The sequence below is a fragment of the Macaca fascicularis genome, chromosome 1, assembly GCF_037993035.2.
Source record: "Macaca fascicularis isolate 582-1 chromosome 1, T2T-MFA8v1.1".
NCBI classification, from domain to species: Eukaryota; Metazoa; Chordata; class Mammalia; order Primates; family Cercopithecidae; genus Macaca; species Macaca fascicularis.
The window spans coordinates 86727326-86755306 of NC_088375.1; the positions used below are offsets into that span (position 1 = coordinate 86727326).

The window sequence follows — 27981 nt, forward strand, 5'->3', positions numbered from 1 at the left end:
CATCCGTGTCTTGTTTGCTCTCCCTCAAGACGTTTGTGTGTGCATGCATGTGTGTGTATGTTTGTGTGTCTGTGTGTGTGTGTGTCTGAGTGCACGCGCGCATGTGTGAGTTCCTGCACGTGAGTGCCCGGGTGTGTCTATCTGTGGGGCTGTGGATTTCCTCCTGGTTGTGATGGGGTGTGTCTGGGTTTCTCTCAGCCCGTCTCGCCAGGGATCAGATTGCTGGCTCTAGTGCCAGCCCAGTGCCAAGCAGGGCCATACCTCAACCCCCAAACCCCCACACCATCTTGCCCACCGGCCAGGTCTTGTTGGGGAAGAGGGACCGTGGTGGCGGAGTTGTGAGACACAGTCCACGTGCCACTGGGCCAGCTGTTTGCCCTTGGCCAGCCCTGATGACCCTGGCTAGGAGGGGCAAGAGGGGGCCACGCAGGAGCTCCTGAGCAACCACAGATCCAAAAGAATACCTAAGCAACAGGGTGGAGGACTGGACAGGGTCCCAAAATCCTGGGTGCCGGCTAGAAGTTGGAGGGCATGGCTGGGCCGGACTGGCAGTGCTGGCTGGAATCTGGTGCACATGGCTGGGCCGGGCTCTTGGGGCAGCCATGTGCCTCTGCTGGCATCTACAGCCATACCACCCAGAAGGCACCCGATCTAGTCTGATCTCAGAAGCTAAGCATGGTCAGGCCTGGTTAGTACTTGGATGGGAGACTACCTGGGAATACCCGGTGTTGTAGGCTTTTTTGCTTTCTTTCTTGTCTTTCTTTCTTTTCTCCCTTCCTTCTTTCCTTCTCTCTCTCTTCTTTCTTCCTTCCTTTCTTTCTTTCTTTCTTTCTTTCTTTCTTTCTTTCTTTCTTTCTTTCTTTCTTTCTTTCTTTCTTTCTTTCCTTTCTTTCCTTCTTTCTTTTCTTTCTTTCTCTTCCTTCCTTTCTTTATTTCCTTCTTTCTTTCTTTTCTTTCTTTCTCTCTCTCTTTCTTTCTTTCTTTCTTTCTTTCTTTCTTTCTTTCTTTCTTTCTTTCTTTCTTTCTTTCTTTCTTTCTTCTTTCTTCCCTTCATTCTTTCTTTTTTCTTTGTACCTCTTTCTTTCTTTCTATCTTTTGTTTCTCTCTTTTGTTCTTTCTTCTTTCTTCCCTTCTTTCATTCTTTTGTTTCTTTCTCTCTCCTTCTTACTTTCTTTCTTTTTCCTTTCTTCTCTTTCTTTGTTTTCTTTCTTTTCTTCTTTCTTTCTTTCCTCTCTCTTTTCTTTCTTTTTCTATTTCTTTCTTCTTTCTTTCTTTCTTCCCTTTCTTTCTCTTTTTCTTTTTCTTCCTTTCTTCCTTTCCTTCCTTCCTTCCTTTCTTTCTTTCTTTCTTTCTTTCTTTCTTTCTTTCTTTCTTTCTTTCTCTCTCTATCTCTTTCTTTTATTCTCTCTTTCTTCTTTCTTTCTTTCCTTCCTTCCTTCCTTCCTTCCTTCCTTCCTTCCTTCCTTCCTTCCTTCCTTTCTTTCTTTCTTTCTTTCTTTCTTTCTTTCTTTCTTTCTTTCTTTCTTTCTTTCTTTCTTTCTTTCTTTCTCTCTCTCTATCTCTTTCTTTCATTCTCTCTTTCTTCTTTCTTTCTTTCCTTCCTTCCTTCCTTCCTTCCTTCCTTCCTTCCTTCCTTCCTTCCTTCCTTCCTTCCTTCCTTCCTTCCTTCCTTCTTTCCTTCTTTCCTTCTTTCCTTCTTTCCTTCTTTCCTTCTTTCCTTCTTTCTTTCTTTCTTTCTTTCTTTCTTTCTTTCTTTCTTTCTTTCTTTCTTTCTTTCTTTCTTTCTTTCTTTCTTTCTTTCTTTCTTTCTTTCTTTCTTTCTTTTTTTCTTCCAAATGTAGTCTCAGTCTGTCACCCAGGCTGTCATGCAGTGGTGCGATCTCGGCTCACTGTAAGCTCCACCTCCTGGGATCATGCCATTCTCCTGCTTCAGCCTCAGGAGCAGCTGGGACTACAGGTGCCCGCCACCACACACGGCTCATGTTTTGTACTTTCAGTAGAGACGGAATTTCACCGTGTTAGCCAGGCTGGTCTGGATGTCCTGACAACGATCCACCTGCCTCGGCCACACACAGTGTTGGGATTACAGGCGTGATCCACTATGCCTGGCCTGTTGTAGGCTTTTGTGGCTTGATCCCTCCCTCAGTTGCCCCTACTGTTGCCATGCTTCCCAACCTCCCCTGACTCTGCTTCCTCTATATCACCCGCCTGCACCCCTGCCACAGACAAGTACCTCCTCCTGGGTGTCCACCACCAAAGCACAACCGGGCAGCAGCATCTCACCACTTCTACCTCGCTGCTGCCTTTCCAGGAGCCCAGCTCCAGCCCAGAGAGCAGGGGACAGGACCCAAATGTGCAGGCGCTGGTTCCCTGCTGCTCGCAGTGCCTTCCCACTCCCGGAACGCCCATGCGATTCCATCCACACATTGGGCACCATCACAACCTTCCAAACCAGGGGAAGGGACAGGCAGGGTCAGCGGGTGCCACACACACCAGCCAAAACTTCTGCTCCAGAAAGCAGGGGCTGCTTTATCCGTTGGAAGGACGTTGCTTTGCCAGCCACCAGGAACACAGTCCCTTTGCACCCAGATTCACATTTTCACCTACTTCGTGTAAACTCCAGTCCTGAGGACATGACGGAGACCCAGGCCTCAGACCCCGTGGGCACACCTGGTGCCACAGCTCCCACCAAACGGGTTGGCGCACTCTGCAAATCAACGGGCCCACCGCACCACTCCAAGAGCACAGGGAGGTGCCAACAAAGGAATGAGCCTACGAAACCCACCTCCAAAGCAAGCAATAAATCCAAGAGAAAACCCATCACAGCGCTCCTGAGCGGCCAGGTACCAAAAGACAGGGTGGAGTACCGGATGGGGTCCCAGAATCATGAGCCCTGGGATGCTCTGGGTGGGTGTGGCAAGAAGGGACCTCTCAGGAGTTTCTGAATGGACAGGGATCCAAAAGAATCCCAAAGTCCTGGGATTACAGACGTGATCCACTGCGCCCGATCTGGTGCAGGCTTTTGTGACTTCCCTCCTCTCTCCCTTCCCCCTACTGTTGCCATGATTCCCAACCTCCCCTGACTTTCCTCCACCATCATCATGCCCCTACACCCCCACCGCATCTGGGGATCTCCTTCTGGGGGTGTGCCACCAAAGCACCACTGGGCAGCAGCATTCCATGACTAATGCCTAGCCATCGCCCCGCCAGGTGCCTGGCTCCAGACTGGCAGGGCAGGGGGCTGGACCCTAAAGATGCAGTCACTGGTGTTGGCATTGTGAGAAAAATGCCACATGCCGCTAGGCCGCCTCTTCACCCTTGGCCAGCCCTGACGGCTCTGGCTGGGTGGGACAAGAGGGGGCCTCGCAGGAGCTCTTGAGCTGCCACAGATCCATAAGTATACCTCTGCGACAGGGCAGAGGATCAGGCTATGTCCCAGGATTGTGGGCCCTGGGCCCTGACGCCTCAGAGTGCTCCATGTTATGAGCAGGCCCGACATGGTGGAACCTTGGAATCTCGGGAGCCGGGGAAAGGCCTCAAGCGAGTGGCTCAGAGATCCTCATTTGAGCCCAGCGGTCCTGGGCTGGCGGTGCCAGGTGGAAGCCAGCGGACATAGCTGGGCTGGGCTCTTGGGGCAGCAAGGCGCCTCTGCCAGCGTGTACGGCCATACCACCCTGAACGTACCCGATCTTGTCTGATCTCAGAAGCTGGCCTGGTTAATTCTTGGATGGGAGACCACCTGTGAATACCGGGTGCTGTAGGCTTTTTTGCTTTCTTCCTTGTCTTTCTTTTCCACCTTCCTTTCCTCCCTTCTCTTCCTCTCTCTTCTTTTTTGCTTTCTTTCTTTCCTTGTTACTTTCTTTCCTTTCTTTCTTTCCTTCTTTCTTTTTTTCTTTCTTCCTTTCTCTCTCTCTTTCTTTCCTTGTTTTCTTTCTCTCTTTCTCTTCTTTCTTTCCTTCTTTCTTTCTTTTCTTTCACTATTTCTCTCTCTTTCTTTCCTTCTTTCTTTCTTTTTTCTTTCCTTTTTCCCTTTCTTCTTTTGTTTTCTTTCATTCTTTCTTTCTTTCTGTTTCTGTCCTTCTTTCTTTCTTTTCTTTCTCTCTTTCTTTCCTTCTTTCTTTTCTTTCTTTCTCTCTTTCTTTCTTTCCTTCTTTCTTTTCTTTCTTTCCTTCTTTTCTTCTTTCTTTGTTTTCTTTCTTTCTATCGTTCTTTCTTTACTTCTTTTCCTTCTTTCTCTCTTTCTTTCTTTCTTCTTTCTTTCCACCTCACTTTCTTTTCTCTCTCTCTTTCTTTCTTTCTTTCTTCCTTTCTTTCTTTTTTCTTCCTTTCTTTCTGTGTTTCTTTGTGTCTTCCTTTTTCTTCCAGATGGAGTCTTGCTCTGTCACCCAGGCTAAAGTGCAGTGGTGCAATCTTGGCTCACTAAAAACTCCTTCTCCTGGGTTCACACCATTCTCCTGCCTAAGCATCTTGAGCAGGTGGGATTACAGGCATGGCCACCACGCCCAGCTCATATTTTGTAGTTTTAGTAGAGATGTTGTTTCAGCATGTTAGCAAGGGTGGTCTGGATCTCCTGACTAGGTGATCCACATGCCTCAGCCACACAAAGTGCTGGATTGCAGGCATGATCCACCGCGCCCAGCCTGCTATAGGCTTTTGTGGATTCCCCTCTCCCTCCCTTCCCCCTGCTGTCTTCATGCTTCTCGACCTCCCCTGACTCTGCTCCACTTTTATCATGCCCCTACACCCCCAGCGCAGTCAGGGAGCTCCTTGTATGGATGCGCCACCAAAGCGCCACCGGGCAGCAGCATTTCACCGCTTCCATCTAGCCACCACCCCACCAGGAGCCTGGATCCAGCTTGGGAGGGCAGGGGGCCGGACCCCAAAGGCACAGGCCCAGGCCCAGGTGTTGGCGTTGTGAGAAAAAAGGCCACATACTGCTGGGCTGCCTCTTCGCCCTTGGCCAGCTCTGATGGCTCTGGCTGGGTGGGGCAAGAGGGGGCCCTGCAGGAGTTCCTGAGCTGCCAGAAATCCAAAAGACTACTTCCTCGAAAGGGTGGAGGACCAGACGGATTCCCAGGATGGTGGGCCCTGGGTCCTGACGCCTTGGAGCACTTCCTGTTCCCAGCGGGCCCTATGTAGAGGAAGTTCGGCAGCTTGGGAGCTGCGTAAGGCAATAGGCGAGCGGCTTGGGGGTCCCGTCATGAGCCAGGTGACCCCGGGCAGGCGATGCTGGCTGGAATCCTGTGGGCATGGCTGGGCCAGGCTCTTCTGGCAGCCAGGCGCCTCTGCCAGCGTCTATGGCCATACCAGCTTGAACACGCCCAATCTCGTCTGATCTCAGAAACTAAGCAGGGTAGGACTTGGTTAGTATTTGGATGGGAGACCACCTGGGAATACCAGGTGCTGTAGTCATTATTGTTTTCTTTCTTTTCTTCCTTCCTTTCTTTTCTTCTTTCTTTCTTTTCTTTCTTTCTTTCTCTCTCTCTCTTTCTTTCTTTCCTTCTTTCTTTCCTTTCTTTCTCTCTTTTTTCTTTCTTTCTTTCTTTCTGTTTCTCTTTCCTTCCTCTCTCTTTCTTTCTTTCTTTCTTTCTCTCTCTCTCCTTCTCTCTTTCTCCCTTTCTCCCTTTCTCCCCCCCTCTTTCTCTCTTTCTCTCTCTCTCTCTTTCTTTCTCTCTCTCTGTCTCTCTCTCTCTTTCTTTCTTTCTTTCTTTCTTTCTTTCTTTCTTTCTTTCTTTCTTTCTTTCTTTCTTTCTTTTCTTTTCTTTTCTTTTCTTTTCTTTTCTTTTTCTTCCAGATGGAATCTCACTCTGTCACACACGCTGGAGTGCAATGGCGTGATCTCAGCTCATAGCAAGCTCGGCCTCCCGGGTTCATGCCATTCTCCTGTCTCAGCCTCCCGAGCACCTGGGACTAAAGGCAACCGCCAACACGCCCAGCTCATGTTTTGTAGTTTTAGTAGAGATGGGGTTTCACCGTGTTATCCAGGCTGGTCTGGATCTCCTCACCACGAGATCCACCTGCCTCAGCCTCCCAAAGTGCTGGGATTACAGGCGTGATCCACCACCGCATACTGTACACCTTTGTGGCTTCCCCGCTCCCTCCTTTCCCCCTACTGTCGCCATGCTTCCCAACCTCCCCTGACTCTGCATCTGCTTTATCACCTGCCTACACCCCTGCTGCAGCCTGGAACCCCCTCCTGGGGGTCTGCCACCAAAGTACCACTGGGGAGCAGCATCCCACCGCTTCCGCCTCACCACCAACCCACCAGGAGCCCGGCTCCAGCCATAGAGGGTAGGGAGCCGGACCCCAAAGGTGCATGCACAGGATCCCTGTCTTTCGCAGTGTCTTCCCACTCCTGGAACGCCCAGGAGATTCAATCCACTCATCGTTCACTGCCTTCCAATCTGAGGGAAGGGGCAGGCAGGGGCAGAATGTGCGACACACGCTAGCCAAGATGTCTGCTCCAGATTGCAGAGCTGCTTTCTCTGGGGGAAGGACTTTGCTTCCTCAGCCACCAGGAAAACAGTCCTTGTGAACCCGGATTCCCACTGTCACCAACTTCGTGTAAACTCCAGTCCCGAGGACATGACAGACACCCAGGCCTCAGGCCCTGTGGGAACGCCCAGTTCCACGACTCGTGCCAGTCGGGCAGGTGCACTCTGCAAATCAAGGTGACCGCCACATGGCATGAAGAGCATTATGAGGTGCCAAAAAAGGAAGGAGCCTATGCAACCCACCTCCAAAGCAAGCAGTCAATACAGGACAAAACCCGTCTCAGCGCTCCCTTGCTCCTCTTGCATGGACAGCCTGGCCACGCTGTTCTGGCCCAGTCCAAGCCCCCTCCAAACTATCCCGTCCTGCTCAAAAGGACACTGCCTATCGGAGCAGTGCGCTCCCTCTGAAAGGCTCTATCGATCTCGCTCTCTAGCTCCCTGCGCCTCTCTCTTCTGAGTTTGCCCCTGCACCTCACGATACTTCTGTCGTCTTCCCTCTGTCTCTCTGCCTCTCTCTCTTTGTCTGTCCCTCTCTCTTTCTCCGCCTGTCTGTCTGTCTCTTTCCCGCTCCAACTCCCCTGTCTCTCTCGATCGTTGTATCTCTCCCTCCCTCGGTTTCAATCTCTCCATCCATCTATTCCTTGATCTCCTTAAAGCTGTTTGTGTGTGCATGCATGTGTGTGTGTGCCTGTGTGTGTATGTGTGTGTCTGTTTGTGTGCACGCACGTGTGCATGTTCCTGTGCACGAACGCCCAGGTGTGTCTGTGTGTTGGGCTGTGGATTTGCTCCTGGTGGTGGTGGGGTGTGTTTGAGTTTCTCTCAGCCCTTCTTGCTGGAGATCAGGCTACCACCTCTAGTGCCAGCCTGGGGCAAAGCAGGGCCATATCCCAACCCCCAACCCCCCACTCCCTCTTGCCCACCCGACAGGTCTTGGTCTTCACAAGTGACCGTTGTGTGGGCGTTGTGAGAAAAAGGCCATACACGGCTGGACTGGCTGTTCGCCCTTGTCCAGCTCTGATGACTCTGGCTGGGTGGGGCAAGAGGGGGCCATGCAGGAGCTCCTGAGCGACCACGGATCCAAATGAATACCTAAGCGACAGGGTGGAGTACTGGAGGGTGTCCCAGGATCATGGCCCCTGGGCCCTGACGCCTCAGAGTGCTCCATATTACGAGCGGTCCAGACGTGGTGGAAGGTTGGGAGCTCCGGAGCTGGTGGAAGGCCACGGGTGAGTGGCTCAGGAGTCCTGATACGAGCCTGGTGTCCCTGGGCTGGTGGTGCCAGCTGGAAGCCTGTGGGCATGGGCGGACCAGGCTCTTGGGACAGCCAGGTGCCTCTGCTGGTGTCTATGGCCATACCACCCTGAATGTGCTCGATCTCATCTGTTCTTGGAAGCTAAGCAGGGTCTGGGCTGGTTAGTACTTGCATGGGAGACCGTCTGGGAATACCAGGTGCTGTAGATTTTTGGGTTTCTTTCTTGTCTTTCTTTCTTTTCTACCTTCCTTTCTTCCCTTCTCTCTCTCTCTTCTTTCTTTCTTTTCTTTCTTTCTCTCTTTCTCTTCTTTCTTTCTTTTCTTTTGTTTTTTCTTTCTTTGTGTCTTTCTTTCATTCATTCTCTCTCTCTCTTCCTTCCTTCCTTCCTCTTTCTTTCTTTCTTTCTTTCTTTCTTTCTTTCTTTCTTTCTTTCTTTCTTTCTTTCTTTCTTTCTTTCTTCCTTCCTTCCTTCCTTCCTTCCTTCCTTCCTTCCTTCCTTCCTTCCTTCCTTCCTTCCTTTCTTCCTTTCTTCCTTTCTTTCTCTCTTTCTCTCTTTCTTTCTTCTCTTTCTCTCTTTCTTTATTTCTTTTTCTTCCAGACGGAGTCTCGCTCTGCCACCCAGGCTGGAGTGTAGTGGCATGATCTCAGCTCACTAAAAGCTCGTCCTACCGGGTTCACGCTATTCTCCTGCCTCAGCCTCCCAAGCACCTGGGACTACAGGCGCCTGCCACCACGCCTGGCTCATGTTTTGTAGTTTTAATAGAGACAAGGTTTTACCGTATTAGCCAGGCTGGTCTAGATCTCCTGAACTCGTGATCCTTCCACCACGGTATCTCAAATTCCTGGCATTACAGACTTGATCCACTGCACCCGGCCTGCTGTAGGCTTTTGTGGCTTCCCCCTCCCTCCCTTCCCCATACTGTCGCCATGCTTCCCAACCTCCCCGGACTCTGCTCCCCCTTTTTCATCTGCCTACATCCCCCCTGCAGCCAGGGATTTCCTGCTGGGTTCCGCCACAAAAGCACCACTGGTCAGCAGCACCCCACTGTTTCCACCTTGCTGCCGCCCTGCCAGGACCCATTCTACAGCCCGGGAAGGCATGGGACCAGACACCAAAGGCGCAGGCATGGGTTCGCTGCCGTTCGCAGTTCCTTCCCACTCCTCAAATACCCTAGGTGATTAAATCCACTCCTCGGGCACTACCGCAATCTTCCAAACGGGGTGAAGGGGCGGGCAGGGGCAGCAAGTGCCATACACCCTAGCGAAGACCTCAGCTCCAGAATGCAGGGCCTGCTTTAACTGGGGGAAGGATGCTGCTACACCAGCCACCAGGAAAGCAGTCCCTGTGCACCCGGATTCCCATTTCCACCAACTTCGTGTAAGCTAAAGTCCCGAGGACTCACTAGAGACCCAGGCCTCAGGCCCCGTGCACATGCCCGGTGCCACGGATCCACCAAAAGGGCGGGCACACTGCAAATCAAGGAGTCCAACACACCGCACCAAGAGCACATGGGGGTTCCAAAAGAGGAAGGAGCCTACGAAACTCACCTGTAAACCAAGCAATTAATCCAAGACAAACCCGTCTCTGCGGTCCGTTGCTCGTCTCACATGGATGGCCTGGCCACCCTGTTCTGGCCCAGACCAAGCCCCCTCCACCGTATCCTGGACTGCTCAAAAGGGCCCTGCCTACTGGAGTAGGGCACTCCCTCTCCAAGGCTCTATCTCTCTTGCTCTCTAGTTCCCTCCACCTCTGTCTTCTGGGTTTGCCCCTGCACCTTATGCTACTTCTGTCGCCTTCCCTCTGTCCCTCTGTCTATCTCTTTCTCGGCCTCTTTGTCTGTCTCTTTCCATTTCCCATCTCCCCCTCCCCAGTCTCTCTCAATTGCTGTCTCTCTCCCTCCCTCGGTTTCAATCTTGCCATCCATCTGTTCCTTGCTCTCCTTCAAGCCATTTATGTGGGTGTGCATGGGTGTGTATGTGTGTGTGTGTATTTCTGTGTGTGTACACGCACACGTGTGTGGATATCCGCACGTGAGCACCCTGGTGTGTCTGTGTGTGGTGCTGTGGATTTGCTCCTGGTGGTGGTGGGGTGTGTCTGGGTTTCTCTCAGCCCCTCTCGCTGGGGATCAGGCTGTCAGCCATAGTGGCAGCTCCGGGCAAAGCAGGGCCATCTCCCAACCCCCAATCCCCCATGCCGTCTTGCCAACTGGCCTGGTCTTGGTCGGGACAAGCCACCATGGTGGGGCTGTTGTGAGAAAAGGGCCAGGCGCAGCTGGTGCGTATGTTTGCCCTTGGCCAGCTCAGATGGCTTTGGGTGGCTGAAGCAAGAGAGGGCCTCGCAGGAGATCCTAAGCGGCCAGTGATCCAAAAGAATACCTCCATGACAGGTCGGAGGACCAGACGGAGTCCTGGGCCCTGATGCCTCGTGGGCCCTGGGCCTTGATGCCTCCCAGCACTCCATGATCCGAGCCGGCCAGAAGTGGTAGAAGCTCAGCAGCTCGGGAGCAGGATAAGGCTGAGGGCTAGAGGCCCAGGGGTCCCGATCCAAGCCCGGCGCCCGGGCCTGGTGGTGCCATCTGGAAGCCTGCGGGCATGGCTGAACCAGGCTGTTGGGGCACCCAGGCACCTCTGCCCATGTCTATGGCCATACCACCCTGAACATGACCGATCTCATCTGATCTCCAAAGTAAAGCAGGATCGGGCCTGGTCAGTACTTGGATGGGAGACTGCCTGGGAATACAGGGTGCTGTAGACTTTTTTGCTTTCTTTCTTGTCTGTTTTCTATCTTCCTTTCTTCCCTTCTCTCTCTCTTCTTTTTTGCTTTCTTTCTTTCTTTCTCTGTTTCCTTCTTTCTTTCCTTCTTTCTTTCTTTCCCCATTCTTTCCTTCTTTCTTTTTTCTCTCTTTCCTTTCTTTCTTTTTTCTCTCATTTCTTTCTTTCTTTCTTTCTTTCTTTCTTTCTTTCTTTCTTTCTTTCTTTCTTTCTTTCTTTCTTTCTTTCTTTCTTTCTTCCCTCCCTCCCTCCCTCCCTCCCTCCCTCCCTCCCTCCCTCCTTCCTTCCTTCCTTCCTTCCTTCCTTCCTTCCTTCCTTCCTTCCTTCCTTCCTTCCTTCCTTCCTTGCTTCCCTCCTTCCTTCCTCCTTTTTCTTCCAAACGGAGTCTCACTCTGTCAACCAGGCTGGAGTATAGTGGCAGGATCTCAGCTCACTGCTAGCTCTGCCTCCCGGGTTCATGCCATGCTCCTGCCGCAGCCTCCAGAGCAGCTGGGACTACACGGGCCTGACACAATGCCCGGCTCATGTTTTTTAGTTTTAATAGAGACAAGGGTTCACCATGTAAGCGAGGCTGGTCTGGATCTCCTGACCTCGTGATCCACATGCTTTGGCTTCCCAAAGTGCTGGGATTACATTCGTGATCCACCACACTCGGCCTGCAGTAGGCTTTTGTGGCTTCCCACCTCCCTCCCTTCCCCGTACTATCGTCATGCTTCCCAACCTCCCCTGACTCTGCTCCCCCTTTATCGTGCCTCTACACCCCCGATGGATCTGGGGAACTCCTTCTGGAGGTGCTCCACAAAAGCACCACCGAGCAGGAGCATTCCACGGCTTCCACCTAGCCACCGCCCTGCCAGGAGCCTGGCTTCAGCCTGGGAGGTCAGGGGACCGGACCCCAAAAGTGTAGGTCTGGGTGTTGGCATTGTGAGAAAAAGGCCACGTGCCACTGGGCCACCTGTTTGCCCTTGGCCAGCCCTGACAGCTCTGGCTGGGTGGGGCAACAGGGGGCCTCGCAGGAGCTCCTGAGTCCCCAGGGATCCAAAAGAATACCTCCGCAACAGGGTGGAGGACTGGATGGGGTCCCAGGATCGTGGGCCCTGAGGCCTCGGAGCACTCCCTGTTCCGAGTGGGCCAGACGTGGTGGAAGCTCAGGAGCTCAGGAGACGAGGGAAGGCCATGGGCAAGCGGCTCGGGGGCCCCAATAAGAACCTGGAGGCCCCAGGCTGGCAGTGCCGGCTGGAAGCCTGCGGGCATGGCTGGGCCAGGCTCTTGTGGCAACCAGGCGCCTATGCTGGTGTCTACAGCCATACCACCCTGAACGTACGAGTTCTCATCTGATCTTGGAAGCGAATCAGGGTTGGGCCTGGTTAGTATTTGAATGGGAGACTGTCTGGGAATACCAGCTGCTGTAGGCTTTTTTGCTTTCTTTCATGTCTGTCTTTATTTTCTACCTTCTTTCTTTCCTTCTCGCTCTCTCTTTTTTCTTTCTTTGCTTTCTCTCTTTCTTTCTTTACTTCTTTATTTCTTTCATTCTCCTTTCTTTCCTTTCTTTGTTTCTCTCTTTCTTTCTTTCTGTCCCTCTTTCTTTTCTTTCTCTCTTTCTTACTTTCTTCTTTCTTTCCTTCTTTCTTTCTATTCTCTCTTTCTTTCCTCTCTCTTTCCTTCTCTCTCTCTCTTACTTCCTTTCTTTCCTTCTTTCTTTCTTTTCTTTCTCTCTTTCTTTCCTTCTATCTTTCTATTCTTTCTTTCTCTCCCTCTTTCCTTCTCTCTCTCTATCTCTGTCTCCTTCCTTCCTTCCTTCCTTCTTTCTTCCTTCCTTCCTTCCTTCCTTCCTTCCTTCCTTCCTTCCTTCCTTCCTTCCTTCCTTCCTTCCTTCCTTCCTTCCTTCTTTCTTTCTTTCTTTCTTTCTTTCCTTTCTTCCTTTCTTCCTTTCTTTCTTTTTCTTCCAGACAGAGTCTCGCTCTATCACCCATGGTGGATTGCAGTGGTGCGATCTGGGCTCACTGCAAGCTCTGCCTCCTAGGCTCACGCCATTCTCCTGCCTCAGCCTCCCAAGCAGCGGGGACTATATTCACCCACCCCCACGCTGGGCTCATGTTTTGTAGTTTAAGTAGAGATGGAGTTTCTCCATGTTAGCCAGGCTGGTCTGGATCTCCTGACCTCGTGATCCACACTCCTCGGAATCCCAACATGCTGTGGTTACGGGCGTGATCCATCACGCCTGGGCTGCTGTAGGCTTTTGTGGCTTCCCCCATCCCTCCCTTCTACCTACTGTCGCCATGCTGCCCAACCTCCCCAACTCTGCTCCCACTTTATTGCCCACCTACATCCCTGCCGCAGCTGGGAACATCCACTTGGGGGTCCGCCACGAAAGCATAACTGGGCAGTAGCCTCCCACTGCTTTTGCCTCACTGCTGCCATACCAGGAGCCTGGGTCCATCCCTGGAGGGAATGGGGCAGGACCAGAAAGCGCAGGCATGGGTTCCCTGCCATTTGCACTACCTTCCTGCTCCCGGAATGCCCAGGCAATTCAATGCAGTCATTGGGCACTGCCACAACCTTCCAAACTGGGGGAATGGGCGAGTAGGGGCAGCGGGTGCCACATAGGCCAGCGAAGACTTCCACTGCAGAACGCAGGGGCCGCTTTATCCAGGGGAAGGACATTGCTTTGTCAGCCACCAAGAAAACAGTCCTTGTGCACCTGGATCCCATTGCCACCAACTTTGTGTAAACTCCAGTCCCAAGGACATGCCAGAGACCCAGACCTCGTGTCCCGTAGGCACGCCTGCTGCCATGGCCTCTGCCAAATGGATGGGGACACTCTGCAAATCCAGGAGCCCAATGCACCGCACCAGGAGCACAGGGAGGTGCCAACAAAGGAAGGAGCCTACAAAACCCACCTCCAAAGCAAGCAATTAACCCATGACAAAACCCATCTCAGCGGTCCATTGCTCCTCTTGCATGGATGGCCTGGTCACCCTGTTCTGGCCCAGTGCATGCCCCCTCCACCCTATCCCAGCCTGCTCAAAAGGGCCCTGCCTACTGGAACAGGGCGCTCTCTCTCCAAGTCTCTATCACTCTGGCTCTCTAGCTCCCTCCCCCTCTCTATTGGGTTTGCCCCTGCACCTCACTCTCCTTCTGTTGCCTTCCCTCTGTCTCTCTGTCTCACTCTCTTTCTCTGTCCCTCTCTCTTTCTCTGACTCTCTGTCTGTCTCTTTCCCTCTCCCCCTCCCCTGTCTCTCTCGACCGCTGTCTCTCTCCATCCCTCGGATTCAATCTCTCCTTCCATCTCTTCCTTGCTCTCCTTCAAGCCGTTTGCATGTGCATACATATGTATGTGTGTGTCTGTGTGTCTGCACGTGCCCGTGTGTGGGTTCCAATGCGAGAGCGCCCCGGTGTGTCAGTGTGTGGGGCTATGGATTTGCTCCTGGTGGTGGTGGGGTGTTTCTGGGTTTCTCTCAGCCCCTCTCGCTGGGGATCAGGCTGCTGGTTCTAGTGCCTGCCCAGGGCAAAGCAGGGCCATCCCCCAACACCCAACACTCCACACCTTCTTGCCCCCTGCCGGCTCTTGGTCGGGACAAGCGATCATGATGGGGACATTGTGAGAAAAAGACCATGTGTGACTGGGCTGGCTGTTCGATCTTGGCTAGCCCTGATGGCTCTGGGTCTGTGGGGCAAGAAGGGGACTCGCAGGTGCTCCAGAGGAGCCAGGGATCCAAAAGAATACCTCCGTGACAGGGCAGAGACCTGGACAGGGTCCAAGGATGGTGGGCCATTGGCCCTGATGCCTTGGAGCACTCCCTGTTCTGAGCGGGCCCAACGTGGTGGAAGCTTGGCAGCTCAGGAGCCAAGGGAAGGCCACGGGCGAGTGGCTTGGAGGTCCCGATCCAAGCCCAGCAATTCCAGGCTGTTGGAGCCAGCTGGAAGCTGACAGACATGGCTGGGCTGCCTCAGCTTCCCGAAGTCCTGGCATTATAGGTGTGATCCACCTCGGCCGGCCTGCTCTAGGCTTTTGTGGCTTCTCCCTCCCTCCCTTGCCCCTACTGTCGCCATAGTTCCCAACCTCCCCTGATTCTATTCTCCCTTTATCGCCCACCTACAACACCGCCACAGCTGGGGACCTCCTCCTGGAGGTCCGCCACCCAAGCACCACTGGGCAGCAGCATCCCACCACTTGAGCCTCGCCACCACCCAGCCGGGAGCTCGTCTCCAGCCCTGGAAGGCAGGGTCAGACCCCAAAGGTGCAGGCATGGGTATACTACCATTCACGATGCCTATCGCCTTCTGGAACGCTCAGGCGATTCAATCCACTCATCAGGCACCTCCAGAACCTTAGAAACCGGGGGAAGGGACAGGCAGGGGCATCGGGTGCCACACACACCAACCACGACCTCTGCTCCACATTGCAGGGGCTGCTTTATCAGGGGAAAGGACATTGCCATGCCAGTCACCAGGAAAACAGTCCCTGTACACCCAGATTCACATTGCCACCAACTTCATGTAACTCCAGTCCCAAGGACATGCCAGAGACCCAGGCCTTGGGCCCCGTGGGCACGCCAGGTGCCACGGCTCACGCCAATCAGGTGGGCACCCTCTGCAAATCAAGGGAATCAGTGCACTGCACCAAGAGCACACGGAGGTTCCAAAAAAGGAAGGAGCCTATGAAACCCAGCTCCAAAGCAAGCAATTAATCCAAGACAAAACCCATCTCCCATGCTTCATTGCTCTTCTTGCATGGACGGTCTGGTCACCCTGTTCTGGCACAGCCCATGCCCTCTCCACCCTATCCCAGCCTGCTCAAAATGGCCCTGCCTACTGGAGTGGGGCGCTCCCTCTCCAAGGCTCTATCACTCTCGCTCTCTAGTTCCCTGCCCCACTCTCTTCTGGGTTTGCCCCTGCACCTCGCGCTGCTTCTGTCGCCTTCCCTCTGTCTCTCTGTCTCTCTCTCTTTCTCTGCCTCTCTGTCTGTCTCTTTCCCTCTCCCCCTACCCTGTGTCTCTTGATCGCTGTCTCTCTCCCTCCCTCGGTTTCAATCTCTCCAGCCATCTGTTCCTTGCTCTCCTTCAAGATGTTTGTGTGGGCGTGCATGTGCGTGTATGTGTGTGTGTGTTTCTGTGTGTGCGCACGCGCGTGTGTGGGTTCCAGAGCACGAACACCCGGGTGTGTCTGTCTGTGGGGCTGTGGATTTGTTCCTGGTGGTGGTGGGATGTGTCTGGGTTTCTCTGAGCCCCTCTCAGTGGGGATCAGGCTGCTGGCTCTAGTGCCAGCTCTGGGCAAAGCAGGGACATCTCCCAACCCCCGACCCCCCACGCCCACTTGCCCACTGGCCGGGTCTTGGTCCGGCCAAGGTACTGTGTTCGGGTCGTTGTGAGAGAAGGGCCAGGCAAGTGTTGTCCAGATGTTTGCCCTTGGCCAGCTCAGGTGGCTCTGGGTGGGTGGAGCAAGAAGGGGCCTCGCAGGAGCTCCTGAGCTGCCAGTGATCCAAAAGAATACCTCTGCGACATGGTGGAGGAACAGACAGTGTTCCAGGATTGTGGGCCCTGGCCCCTGATGCCTCGGAGCACTCATTATTCTGAGTGGGCCAGACGTGGTGGAAGCTCGGCAGCTCGGGAGTGGTTTAAGGCTGAGAGCGATGGGCCTGGGGGTCCCGATCCGAGCCTGGCTTTAAGCAGGCGGGCATGGCTGTGCCAGGCTCCTGGGGCACCCAGGTGCCTCTGCCCACGTCTATTGCCATACCACCCTGAACACGCCCAATCTCATCTGATCTCTCAAGCTAAGCAGGGTCACGCCTGGTTAGTACTTGGTTGGGAGACCGTGTGGGAATACCGAGTGCTGCAGGGTTTTTGCTTTCTTTCTTGTCTTTCTTACCTTTCTATCTTCCTTTCTTTCCTTCTCTCTCTCTCTCCTTGTTTTTTCTTTCTTTTCTTTCCTTCTCTCTATCTTTCTTTCCTTCTTTCTTTCCTCTTTCTTTCCTGCTTTCTTTCTTTTCTTTCTTTCTCTATCTTTCTTTCCTTTCTTCTTTCTTTCTTCTTTCTCTCTTTTTCTTCCTTTCTTTGTTTCTTTCTTTCTTCTTTCTTTCTTTCCTCATTCCTTTCTTTCTTTCTCTTTCTTTCTTTCTCTCTTTCTTTCTTTCTTTCTTTCTTTCTTTCTTTCTTTCTTTCTTTCTTTCTTTCTTTCTTTCTTTCTTTCTTTCTTTCTTTCTCTCTTTCTTTCTTTTTTTCCTTCCTTCCTTCCTTCCTTCCTTCCTTCCTTCCTTCCTTCCTTCCTTCCTTCCTTCCTTCCTTCCTTCCTTCCTTCCTTCCTTCCTTCCTCTTCTTTCCTTCTTTCTTTCTTTTTTTCTTTCTTTCTTCCTTTCTTTTTCTTCCAGACAGTGTCTCGCTCTGTCACCCAGGTTGGAGTGCAGTGGCATGATCTCGGTCACTGCAAGCTCTGACTCCTGGGTCCTCACCATTCTCCTGCCTCCGTTTCCTGAGTAGCTGGGACTACAGGCGTTCACCACCACGCCTAGGTCATGTATTGTAGTTTTAGTAGAGACGGGGTTTCACCATGTTAGCCATGCTGGTCTGGATCTCCTGACCTCGTGATCCACCTACCTCGTCATCCCAAAGTGCTGGGATTACAGGTGTGATCCATCGTGCCTGGTCTGCTGTAGGGTTTTGTGGCTTCCCTTCTCCTTCCCTTCCCCCTACTGTTGACATGCTTCCCAACTTCCCCTGACTCTGCTTTCCCTTTATCGCCCGCCTACACACCCGCCACAGCCTGGTACCTCCTCCTGGGGGTCCGTCACCAAAGCACCACCGAGCTACAGGAGCCCACCTCTTCTGTCTCGCTGCCGCTCTGCCAGGAGCCCGGCTCCAGCCTGGGAGGGCAGTGAGCTGGATCCCAAAGGCAAAGGCATGGGTTCTCTGCTGTTCATAGTGCCTTCCCACTCCCAGAATGCGCAGGTGATTCAATCCACTCATCGGACCTGCTGCAACCATCCTAACCAGTTAAAGGGGCCGGCAGGGGCAGAGGGTGCCACACATGCCAGCCAAGACCTCTGTTCCAGAATGCAAGGCCTGCTTTATCTGGGGGAAGGACAATGCTACGTCAGTCACCAGGAGAACAGTCCCTGTGCACCGAATTCCCATTGCCACCAACCTCATTAAAACTAAAATCCCGAGGACTCGCCAGAGACCCAGGCCTTGGGCCCCATTGGCATGCCCTATGCCACAGCTCCTGCCAATCGGGCAGGGGTACTCTGGAAATCAAGGGGCCCTCCACATTGTGCCAAGAGCACTAGGAGGTGCCAACAACGGAAGGAACCCACGAAACCCACCTCCAAAGAAAGCAGCCATAAAAAAGGATGAGTTTGTGTCCTTTGTAGGGACATGGATGCAGCTGGAAACCATCATTCTTAGCAAACTATCACAAGAACAGAAAACCAAACACCGCATGTTCTCACTCATAGGTGGGAACTGAACAATGAGATCACTTGGACTTGGGAAGGGGGACATCACACACCGGGGCCTATCATGGGAGGGGGGAGGGGGGAGGGATTGCATTGGGAGTTATACCTGATGTAAATGACGAGTTGATTGTTGCTGACGAGTTGATGGGTGCAGCAAACCAACATGGCACAAATATACATATGTAACAAACCTGCACGTTATGCACATGTACCTTAGAACTTAAAGTATAATAATAATAAAAAATAAATAAATAAAAAAAAGAAACAAAAAAAAAAAGAAAGAAAGAAAGAAAGCAATTAATCCAAGAAAAACCTGTCTCAGCACTCTATTACGCCTCTCGCATAGACAGCCTGGCCACACTGTTCTGGCCCAGAACAAGCACCCTCCACCCTATCCCGGCCTGCTCAAAAGGGCCCTGGCTAACAGAACATGGTGCTCCCTCTCTAAGGCTCTATCGATCTCGCTTTCTAGCTTCCTCTTCGTCTCTCTTCTGTGTTTGCCCCTGAACCTCACGCTGCTTATCACTTTCCCTCTGTCTCTCTCTTTCCCTGTCCCACTCTCTTTCTCTGCCTCTCTGTCTCTTTCCCTCTCTCCCTCCCCTGTCTCTCTCGATCACTGTCTCTCTCCCTCCCTCAGTTTCAATCTCCAATTCATCTGTTCCTTGCTCTCCCTCAAGACGTTTGTGTGTGTGTGCATGTGTGTGTGTTTGTGAGTGTGTGGGAGTGTGTATGTGTCTGTGTGTGTGCACATGCACGTGTGTGGGTTCCTGCACGAGGGCCTGGGTGTGTCTGTGTGTGGGGCTGTGGATTTGCTCCTGGTGGTGATGGGGTGTGTCTAGGTTTCTCTCAGCCCCTCTTGCTGGGGATCAGCTTTCCAGCTGTAGTGCCAGCCCGGGGCCAAGCGGGGCCATACCCCAACCCCTAACCCACCAAACCCTCTTGCCCACCGGCCAGGTCTTCTTGGGGAAGAGCGACCATGGTGGCATCGTTATGAGAAAAAGGCCACACGACACAGGACCTGATGGCTCTGGCTGGGTGGGGCAAGAAGGGACCACGCAGGAGCTCCTGAGCAACCATGGATCCAAAAGAATACCTAAGTGACAGTACGGAGGACCGGACTGGGTCCCAAGAACATGGGCCCTGGGCCCTGACGCCTGGGAGCACTCCCTGTCCTGAGCAGTCCTGACGTGGTAGAAGGTCTGGAGCTCTGGAGCTGGGGGAAGTATTCGGGTGAGCGGCTCAGGGTTCCCGATATGAGCCCAGTGTCCCTGTTCTGGCGGTGCCCACTGGAAGCTGGTGGGAATGGTTGGGTGGGCTTTTCGGGCAGCCAGGTGCCTCTGCAGGCAGCTACGGCCATACCACCCTGAATGCGCCCAATCTGGTCTGATCTCGGAAGCTTAGCTGGGTGGGGCCATTTAGTATTTGGATGGGAAACCGCCTGGGAATACCAGGCACTGTTGGCTTTTTCACTTTCTTTCATGTCTTTCTTTCTTTTCTACTTTCCATTCTTCTCTTCTCTCTTTCTCTTCTTACTTTCCTTCTTTCTTTCTTTTCTTCTTTCTTTATTTCTTTTCTTTCTCTTTTTTCTTCATTCTTTCTTTAATGCTTTCTTTCTTTTCTTTCTTTCTCTCTTAATTTTCTTTCTCTCTTCTTTCTTTCCATCTTTCTTTCTTTTCCTTCTTTCTTTCTCCCTTTCTTTCTTTCTTCTGTCTTCCCTTCTTTCTTTCTCTATCTCTTTCTTCTTTTTTCTTCTTTCTTTCTTTTCTTTCTTTCTCTCTCTTTCATCCCTCCTTCCTTCCTTTCTTCCCTCCTTTCTTGTTTTCTTTCTTTCTTCTTTCTTTCATTCTTTCTTTTCTTTCTTTCTTTCTTCTCTTCTCTCTTTCTTTCTTCTTTCCTTCTTTCTTTCTTTCTTTCTCTTTTTCTCTCTTTTTTCTTTCATTCTTCTTTCTTTCCTTCTTTCTTTCTTTCTTTCTTTCTCTCTTTCTTTCTTTCTTTCTTTCTTTCTTTCTTTCTTTCTTTCTTTCTTTCTTTCTTTCTTTCTTTCTTTCTTTCTTTCTTTCTTTCTTCCTTCCTTCCTTCCTTCCTTCCTTCCTTCCTTCCTTCCTTCCTTCCTTCCTTCCTTCCTTCCTTCTTTCCTTCCTTTTCTTCCAGACGGGGTCTCACTCCGTCACCCAGGGTGGAGTGCAGTGGCACGATCACGGCTCACTTCAAGCTTCCTCTCCCAGGTAAACGCCATTCTCCTGCCTCAGTCTCCCAAGCAGCTGGGACTACAGGTGCCTGCCACCACGCCCATCTCATGTTTGTAGTTTTAGTAGAGACAGGGTTACACCATGTTAGCCAGACTAGTCTGGATCTCCTGACCTTGTGATTCACCCTCCTTGACCCCCGAAAATGCTGGGATTACAGTCGTGTTCCACCATGCCCGGTCTGCTGTAGGCTTTTGTGGCTTCCCCTCTCCCACCTTTCACCCTACTGTTGAAATGCTTCCCAGCCTCCTCTGACTCTTCACCCCCTTTATTGCCCACCTACACCACCGTCACAGCTGGGGACCTCCTCCTGGGTGTCCACCACAAAAGCACCACCGGGTAGCAGCATCCCACCACTTCTGCCATGCCACCACACCACCAGGAGCCTGGCTCCAGCCCGGGAGGGCAAGGGGCCAGATCTCAAAGGTGCAGACGTGGATTCCCTGCCGTTCGCCGTTCCTACCCCTCCAGGAAGGTGCAGGCGATTCAATCCACTCTTCGGATGCTGCCACAACCTTCTGAACTGGTTGAGGGGGCGGGCAGGGTCATCCGGTGCCACAAATGCCAGCCAAGACTTCCACTCCACAACACAGAGGCTGCTTAATTCGGGGGAAGGAAATTGCTTCACCACCCACCAGGAAAATGGTCCCTGTGCACCCGGATTACCATTGCCACCAACTTCGTGTAAACTCTAGTCCTGTGGAACACACCAGAGACCCAGGCCTCGAGCCCCATGGGCACGCCTGGTGCCACGGCCCCCGCCAACTGCCGGGCACACTCTACAAATCAAGGGGCCCACCGCACTACACCAAGAGCACAGGAAGGTGCCAACAAAGGAAGGAGCCCATGAATCCCACCTGCAAAGCAAGCAATTAATCCAAGACAAGACCCGTCTCAGCGCTCCATTGCTGCCCTCGCATGGACGGCCTGACCACCCTGTTCTGGGCCAGCTCAAGCCCCCTGTACCCTATCCAGGCCTGCTCAAAGGGCCGTGCCTATCAGAGCATTGCGCTCCCTCTCCAATTTTCTATTGCTCTGAATCTCTATCTCCCTCCCCCTCTCTCTTCTGGGTTTCCCTCTGCACCTTGCGCTACTTCTATCGTCTTCCTTCTGTCCCTCTCTCTTTCTCTGTCCCTCTCTCTTTCTCTGCCTCTCTGTCTGTCTCTTTCCCTCTCCACCTACCCTGTCTCTCTCGATTGCTGTCTCTCTCCCTTCCTCGATTTCAATCTCTCCATCCATCTCTTCCCTACTCTCCTTCAAGCAGTTTGTGTGTGCGTGCACGTGTGTGTGTGTATGTATGTGTGTGTGTGTGCACGCGCATGTGTTGTTTTCCACACATGAGGGCCTGGATGTGTCTGTGTTAGGCTGTGGATTTGCTTCTGGTGGTTTTGGGGTGTGTCTTGGTTTCTCTCAGCATCTCTCACCGGAGATCTGGCTCCCAGCTCTAGTGCCAGCCTGGGACAGAGCAGGGCCATCCCCCAACCCCAACCTCCCAGGCCCTATTGCCCACTGGGTGGGTCTTGTTTGAAACAAGCGACCATTGTGGGGGCGTTGTGAGAAAAAGGCCACGTCCAGTTCATCTGGCTGTTCGCCCTTGGCCAGCCGTGACGGCTCTGGCTGGGTGGGGCAAGAGGGGGCCTCACAGGAGCTCCTGAGCGGCCAGGGATCCAAAGGAATTCCTACACGACAGGGTGGAGGACCGGATGGGGTCCCAGGATCGTGGGCCCTTTGCCCTGATGCCTTGGAGCACTCCCTGTTCTGAGCCGGCCAGACGTGGTGGAAGATTGGGAGGTCAGCAGCCGGGGGAAGACCGCAGGCGAGCGGCTCGGGGGTCCTGATACGAGCCCTGTGGCACCGGACTGGCAATGCCAGCTGGAAGCCAGCCGGCATGGCTTGTCAGGGCTCTTGGGGCAACCAGGCGCCTCTGCCGGCATCTATGGCCATAACACGCTGAACACGCCTGATCTCTTCTGATATCGGAAGCTTAGCAGGGTCAGACCTGTTTAGTACTTGGATGGGAGACCACCTGGAAATACTGGGCGCTGTAGGCTTTTTCTCTTTCTTTCATGTCTTTCTTTCTTTTCTACCTTCCTTTCTTCCGTTCTGTCTCTCTTTCTCTTCTTTCTTTCTTTTTCTTCTTTCTTTCTTTCTCTCTTTTTTCTTTCTTTCTTCTTCCTTTCTTTCTTTCTCTCTCCCTTCCTTTCTGTATTTCTTTGTTTCTTTCATTTTCTTTGTTTCTTTGTTTCTTTCTTTCTTCTTTCTTTCCTTCCTTCCTTCCTTCTTTCTTTCTAACCTTCCTTCTTTTTTGTTTCTCTGTCTTCTTTCTTTCCTTTTTTCTTTCTTTTCTTTCTTTCTCTCTCTTTCATTTGTCTTTCCTTCCTTCCATTCTTTCCTTCTTTCTCTCTCTCTTTCTTTCTTTCTTTCTTCTTTCTCCTTCCTTCCTTCCTTCCTTCCTTCCTTCCTTCCTTCCTTCCCTCCCTCCCTCCCTCCCTCCCTCCCTCCCTCCCTCCCTCCCTCCCTCCCTCCTTCCTTCCTTCCTTCCTTCCTTCCTTCCTTCCTTCCTTCCTTCCTTCCTTCCTTCCTTCCTTCTTTTTCTTCCAATCAGAATCCCACTCTGTCACCCAGGCTGGAGGGCACTGGCGTGATCTCAGCTCACTGCAAGCTCCGTCTCCTGGGTTCATGCCATTCTCCTGCCTTAGCCTCCCGAGCAGCTGGGACTACAGGCACCCGTCACCACTCCCTGCTCCTGTTTTGTTGTTTTAGTAGAGACGAGGTTTCACCGTGTAAGCCAGGTTGGTCTGGATCTTCTGACCTCGTGATCCACATGCCTTGGCCTCCCAAAGTGCTGGGATTACATTCATGATCCACCCCGCCCGGCCTGTAGTAGGCTTTTGTGGCTTCCCCCCCTCACTCCCTTCCCCCTACTATCACCATTCTTCCCAATCACCCCTGACTCTGCTCCCCCTTTATTGTGCCCCTACATCCCTGCTGCATCTGGGGACTTCCTTCTGGGTTGCGCCACTGACGCACCACTGGGCGGCAGCATTCCTCCTCTTATGCCTATCCGTCGACCTGCCAGGAGCCCGGCTCCAGCCTGGGAGGGCAGCGGGCCAGACCCCAAAGGTGCAGGCGCTGGGGTTGGCATTGTGAGAAAAAGGCCATGCGCCGGTGGGCCACCAGTTCGCCCTTGGCCAGCCCTGAAGGCTCTGGCTGGGTGGGGCAAGAGGGGGCCTTGCAGGAGCTCCTGAGCCACCAGGGATCCAAAAATATACCTCTGCAACAGGGTGGAGGACCGGACTGTGTCCCAGGATTGTGGGCCCTGGGCCCTGATGCCTCAGAGTATTCCCTGGTATGAGAGGGCCCGAGGTGGTGGAAACTCCGGAGCTCAGGAACTGGTGGAAGGCTGTGGGCGAGGGCCTCGCGAGTCCCGATAAGAGCCCACTGGGCCTGGGATGGCGTTGCCAGTGGGAAGCCGTCGGGCATGGCTGGGTTGGGCTCTTTGGACAGCCAGGTGCCTCTGCTGGTGTCTACGTCCATATAACCCTGAACGCGCCCTATCTCATCTGTTCTTGGAAACAAAACACGGTCCGACCTGGTTAGTACTTGCGTGGGAGACTGACTGGGAATACTGGGTGCTGTAGGTTTTTGGCTTTCTTCCTTGTCTTTCTTTCTTTTCTACCTTCCTTTCTTCCCTTCTCTCTCTCTTCTTTCTTTTTTCCTTTCTTTCTTTCCTTCTTTCTTTTTTTCTCTCTTTCTTTCTTCTATCTTTCCTTTTTACTTTTTTCTTTCTTTTTTTCTCTTTCTGTCTTTCTTTCATTCTTTCCATTTCTTTCTTTTCTTTTTTCTTTCTCTCTTTCTTTATTCTTTCTTTCCTTCTTTCTTTTCTTTCTCTCTTTCCTTATTTCTTCTTTCTTTTCTCTCTTTCTTTTCTTTCTCTCTTTCCTTCCTTCTTTTTTTCTTTCTTCTTTCTTTCCTTCCTTTACTCTTTTTCTTCTTTCTTTCTTTCTTCCTTTCTTTCTCTTTCTTTCTTTCTTTCTTTGTTAATTTCTTTTTTCTTTCTTTCTCTCTTTTTTCTTTCTTTCTTTCTTTTCTTTCTCTCTTTCTTTCTACTTTCTTTCTCTCTCTCTTTCGCTCTCTCTCTCTTTCTTTCTTTCTTTCTTCCTTCCTTCCTTCTCCTTCCTTCCTTCCTCCCTTCCTTCTTCCTTCCTTCCTTCCTCCTTCCTTCCTTCCTTCCTTCCTTCCTTCCTTCCTTCCTTCCTTCCTTCTTTCCTTCCTTCTTTCTCTCTTTTTTTTTCTTTCTTTCTCTCTCTGCCAGACAGAGTCTCGCTCTATCACCCAGGATGGAGAGCAGTGGCGCAATCTCAGCTCACTTCAAGCTCCATCTCCAAGGTTCACATGATTCTCCTCTCTCAGCCTCCCAAGCAGCAGGGACTACATTCGCCCACCCCCACGCTGGGCTCATGTTTTGTAGTTTAAGTAGAGACGGAGATTCTCGGTGTTAGCCAGGCTGGTCTGGATCTCCTGACCTTGTGATGCACCCTCCTCGGAATCCCAACGTGCTGTGGTTACACCCATGATCCATGGAGCCGGACCTGCTGTAGTCTTTTGTGGCTTCAACCATCCCTCCCTTTCCACTACTCTTGCTATGCTTCCAAACTTCCCAGTACTCTGTTCCCACTTTATTGCCCACCTACAACAGCACCACAGCTGCAGACATCCTCTTGGGGGTCCGCCACCAAAACACAACTGGGCAGAAACCTCCCACAACTTCCACCTCATCACCACCATGCCAGGATCCCGGGTCCATCCCGGTAGGTCAGGAGGCCACTCCATAAAGGTGCAGGCACAAGTTCCCTGCCATTCGTGCTGCCTTCGCACTCTCAGAACACCCAGGGGATTCAATGCACTCATCAGGTGCCGCCGCAACCTTCCAAACTGGGGGAATGGGTGGGCAGGGGCAGCGGGTTCCACACATGCCAGGCAAGACCTCCGCTCCAGAATTCAGGGACCACTTTATCAGGGGGAAGGACATTGCTTTGCCAGCCATTGGGAAAACAGTCCCCGTACACCCGGATTCCATTGCCACCAACTTTGTGTAAACTCCAGTCCTGAGGACATGCCAGAGACCCAGGCCTTGGGCACCGTGGGCACACCCGGTGCCATGGCTCCCACCAAATGGATGGGTGCACTCTGCAAATCTAGGACCCAACATACCGCACCAGGAGCACAGGGAGGTGCCAACAAAAGAAGGAGCCTATGAAACCCACCTCCAAATCAAGCAATTAGCCCAAGAAAAAACCAGTCTCAGCACTCCATTGCTCCTCTTACATGAACGGCCTGGTCACCCTATTCTGGCCCAGCCCATGCCCCCTCCACCCTATCCCGACCTGCTCAAAATGTCCCTGACTACTGGACCAGGATGCTCCCTCTCCATGGCTCTATCTCTCTTGCTCCCTATCTCCCTCCCCCTTGACCTTCTGGGTTTCCCCTGCACCTCCCGCAATTTCTGTTGCCTTCCTTCTGTCTCCCTGTCTCTCTCTCTTTCTCTCTCCCTCTCTCTTTCTCTGAATCTCAGTCTGTCTCTTTCCCTCTCCAATTCACTTGTTTCTCTCGATGGATGTGTCTCTCCCACCATTGGTTTCAATCTCTCCATCCATCTCTTCCTTGCTCTCCTTCAAGCTGCTTTTGTGTGAGTGCATTTATGTGTGTGTGTCTGTGTGTGTGCACGTGCCCGTGCGTGGGTTCCAACGCATGTGCACCCAGGCATGTCTGTGTGTGGGGCTGTGGATTTGCTCCTGGTGGTGGTGGGGTGTGACTGGGTTTCTCTCAGCCCCTCTTGCCACTGATCAGGCTGTCAGCTCTAGTGCCAGCCCGGGGGCAAACAGGGCCATCCCCCAACTTCCAACGCCCCACGCCATCTTGCTCCACTGCCAGCTCTTGGTCATGACAAGCGACCGTGATGGGGACGTTGTAAGAAAAAAGCCACACTCGGCTGTGCTAGCTGTTCGCCCTTGGCCAGCCGTGACAGCTCTGGGTGGGTGGGGCATGAGGGGGCCTCTCAGGAGCTCCAGAGTAGCAAGAGATCCAAAAGAACACCTCTGTGACAGGGCAGAGTACTGGACGGTGTTTCAGGATCGTCGGCCCTGGGCTCTGACTCCTCTGAGCACTCCCCGCCTGACGTGGTGAAGGCTCAGCAGCTCAGGAGCCGGGGGATTTCCACGTGCGAGCAGCTTGGGGGTTCCAATCTGAACCCGGAGTCCCCGGGCTGGCAGTGCTGGCTGGAAGCCGGCCAACATGACTGGGAAGGGTTCTTGGGGCAGCCAAGGGCCTCTGCGGGTGTGTACGGCCATACCACCCTGAAGGCACCTGATCTCGGAAGCTTAGCAAGGTTAGGCCCATTTAGTACTTGGATGGGAGACCGCCTGGAAAAACCGGGCACTATAGGTTTTTTTTCTCTTTAATGTCTTTCTTTTCTAACTTCCTTTCTTCCCTTCTGTTTCTCTCTCTCTTCTTTCTATCTTTCTTTCTTTTCTTTCTCTCTTTTATCTTTCTTTCTTCTTTCTTTCCTTCTTTCTTTTCTTTCTTTCTTTCTCCTTTCCTTTCTTTCTTTTCTTTCTTTCTTTCTCCTTTCCTTTCTTTCTTTTCTTTCTTTCTTTCTTTGTTTCTTTCTTGTTTCTTCTCTTCTTTCTTTCTTTCTATCCTTCTTTCTTTCTTTGCTTTCTTTCTCTCTTTCTTTATTTCGTCCTTCCTTCCTTCTATAATTCCTTCATTCCTTCCTTTCTCTCTCTCTCTCTTTCTCTCTCTCTTTCTTTCTTTCTTTCTTTCTTTCTTTCTTTCTTTCTTTCTTTCTTTCTTTCTTTCTTTCTTTCTTTCTTTCTTTCTTTCTTTCTTTCTTTCTTTCTTTCTTTCTTTCTTTCTTCTTTCTTTTCTCTTCCAAATGGACTCCCACTCTGTCACCCAGGCTGGAGAGCAGTGGCACGATCTCAGCTCGCTGCAAGCTCCACCTGCTGGGTTCAAGCCATTCTCCTACCTCAGTCTCTCGAGCAGCTGGGACTACAGGCACCTGCCACCATGCCCGGCTCATGTTTTGTACCTTTAGTAGAGACGGGGTTTCACTGTGTAAGTCAGGCTTGTCTGGATCTCCTGACCTCGTGATCCACACGCCTTGGCCTCCCAAAGCGCTGGGATTACAGGCGTGATCCACCAGTCACGGCCTGCTGCAGGCTATTTTGGCTTTCCCCCTCACTCCCTTCCTCGTACTATCACCATGCTTCCCAAATTCCTCTGACTCTGCTCTCCCTTTATCCATGGAATGCACCCATGGAACACCTTCTGGGGGTGTGCCAGCAAAGCACCACTGGGCAGCAGCATTCCACCACTTCCAGCTATTCGCCGCCCCACCAGGAGCCCGACTCCAGCCTGGGAGGGCAGGGGGCCAGAGCCAGAGGCACAGGCACGGGTGTTGTGAGAAAAAGGCCACACACCGCTGGGCCCCCTGTTCACCCTTGGCCAGCCCTGATAGGTCTGGTTGGGTGGGACAAGAGGGGGCAAAGCACCACTGGGCAGCAGCATTCCACCACTTCCAGCTATTCGCCGCCCCACCAGGAGCCCGACTCCAGCCTGGGAGGGCAGGGGGCCAGAGCCAGAGGCACAGGCACGGGTGTTGTGAGAAAAAGGCCACACACCGCTGGGCCCCCTGTTCACCCTTGGCCAGCCCTGATAGGTCTGGTTGGGTGGGACAAGAGGGGGCCTTGCAGGAGCTCCTGA

General features: G+C 52.3%; 5 pseudogenes; all 5 read left to right on the plus strand.

Moving 5' to 3' along the window:
- Positions 1–618: 618 nt before the first annotated feature.
- On the plus strand, positions 619–737 carry LOC123570949 (5S ribosomal RNA; annotated as a pseudogene).
- A 4556-nt stretch (positions 738–5293) lies between these two features.
- On the plus strand, positions 5294–5412 carry LOC123571096 (5S ribosomal RNA; annotated as a pseudogene).
- Positions 5413–7836: 2424 nt separating this feature from the next.
- LOC123570862 (5S ribosomal RNA) lies at positions 7837–7955 on the plus strand (annotated as a pseudogene).
- Positions 7956–10382: 2427 nt separating this feature from the next.
- Positions 10383–10501, plus strand: LOC123571026 (5S ribosomal RNA; annotated as a pseudogene).
- Positions 10502–11814: 1313 nt separating this feature from the next.
- LOC123571260 (5S ribosomal RNA) lies at positions 11815–11933 on the plus strand (annotated as a pseudogene).
- Positions 11934–27981: the final 16048 nt, after the last annotated feature.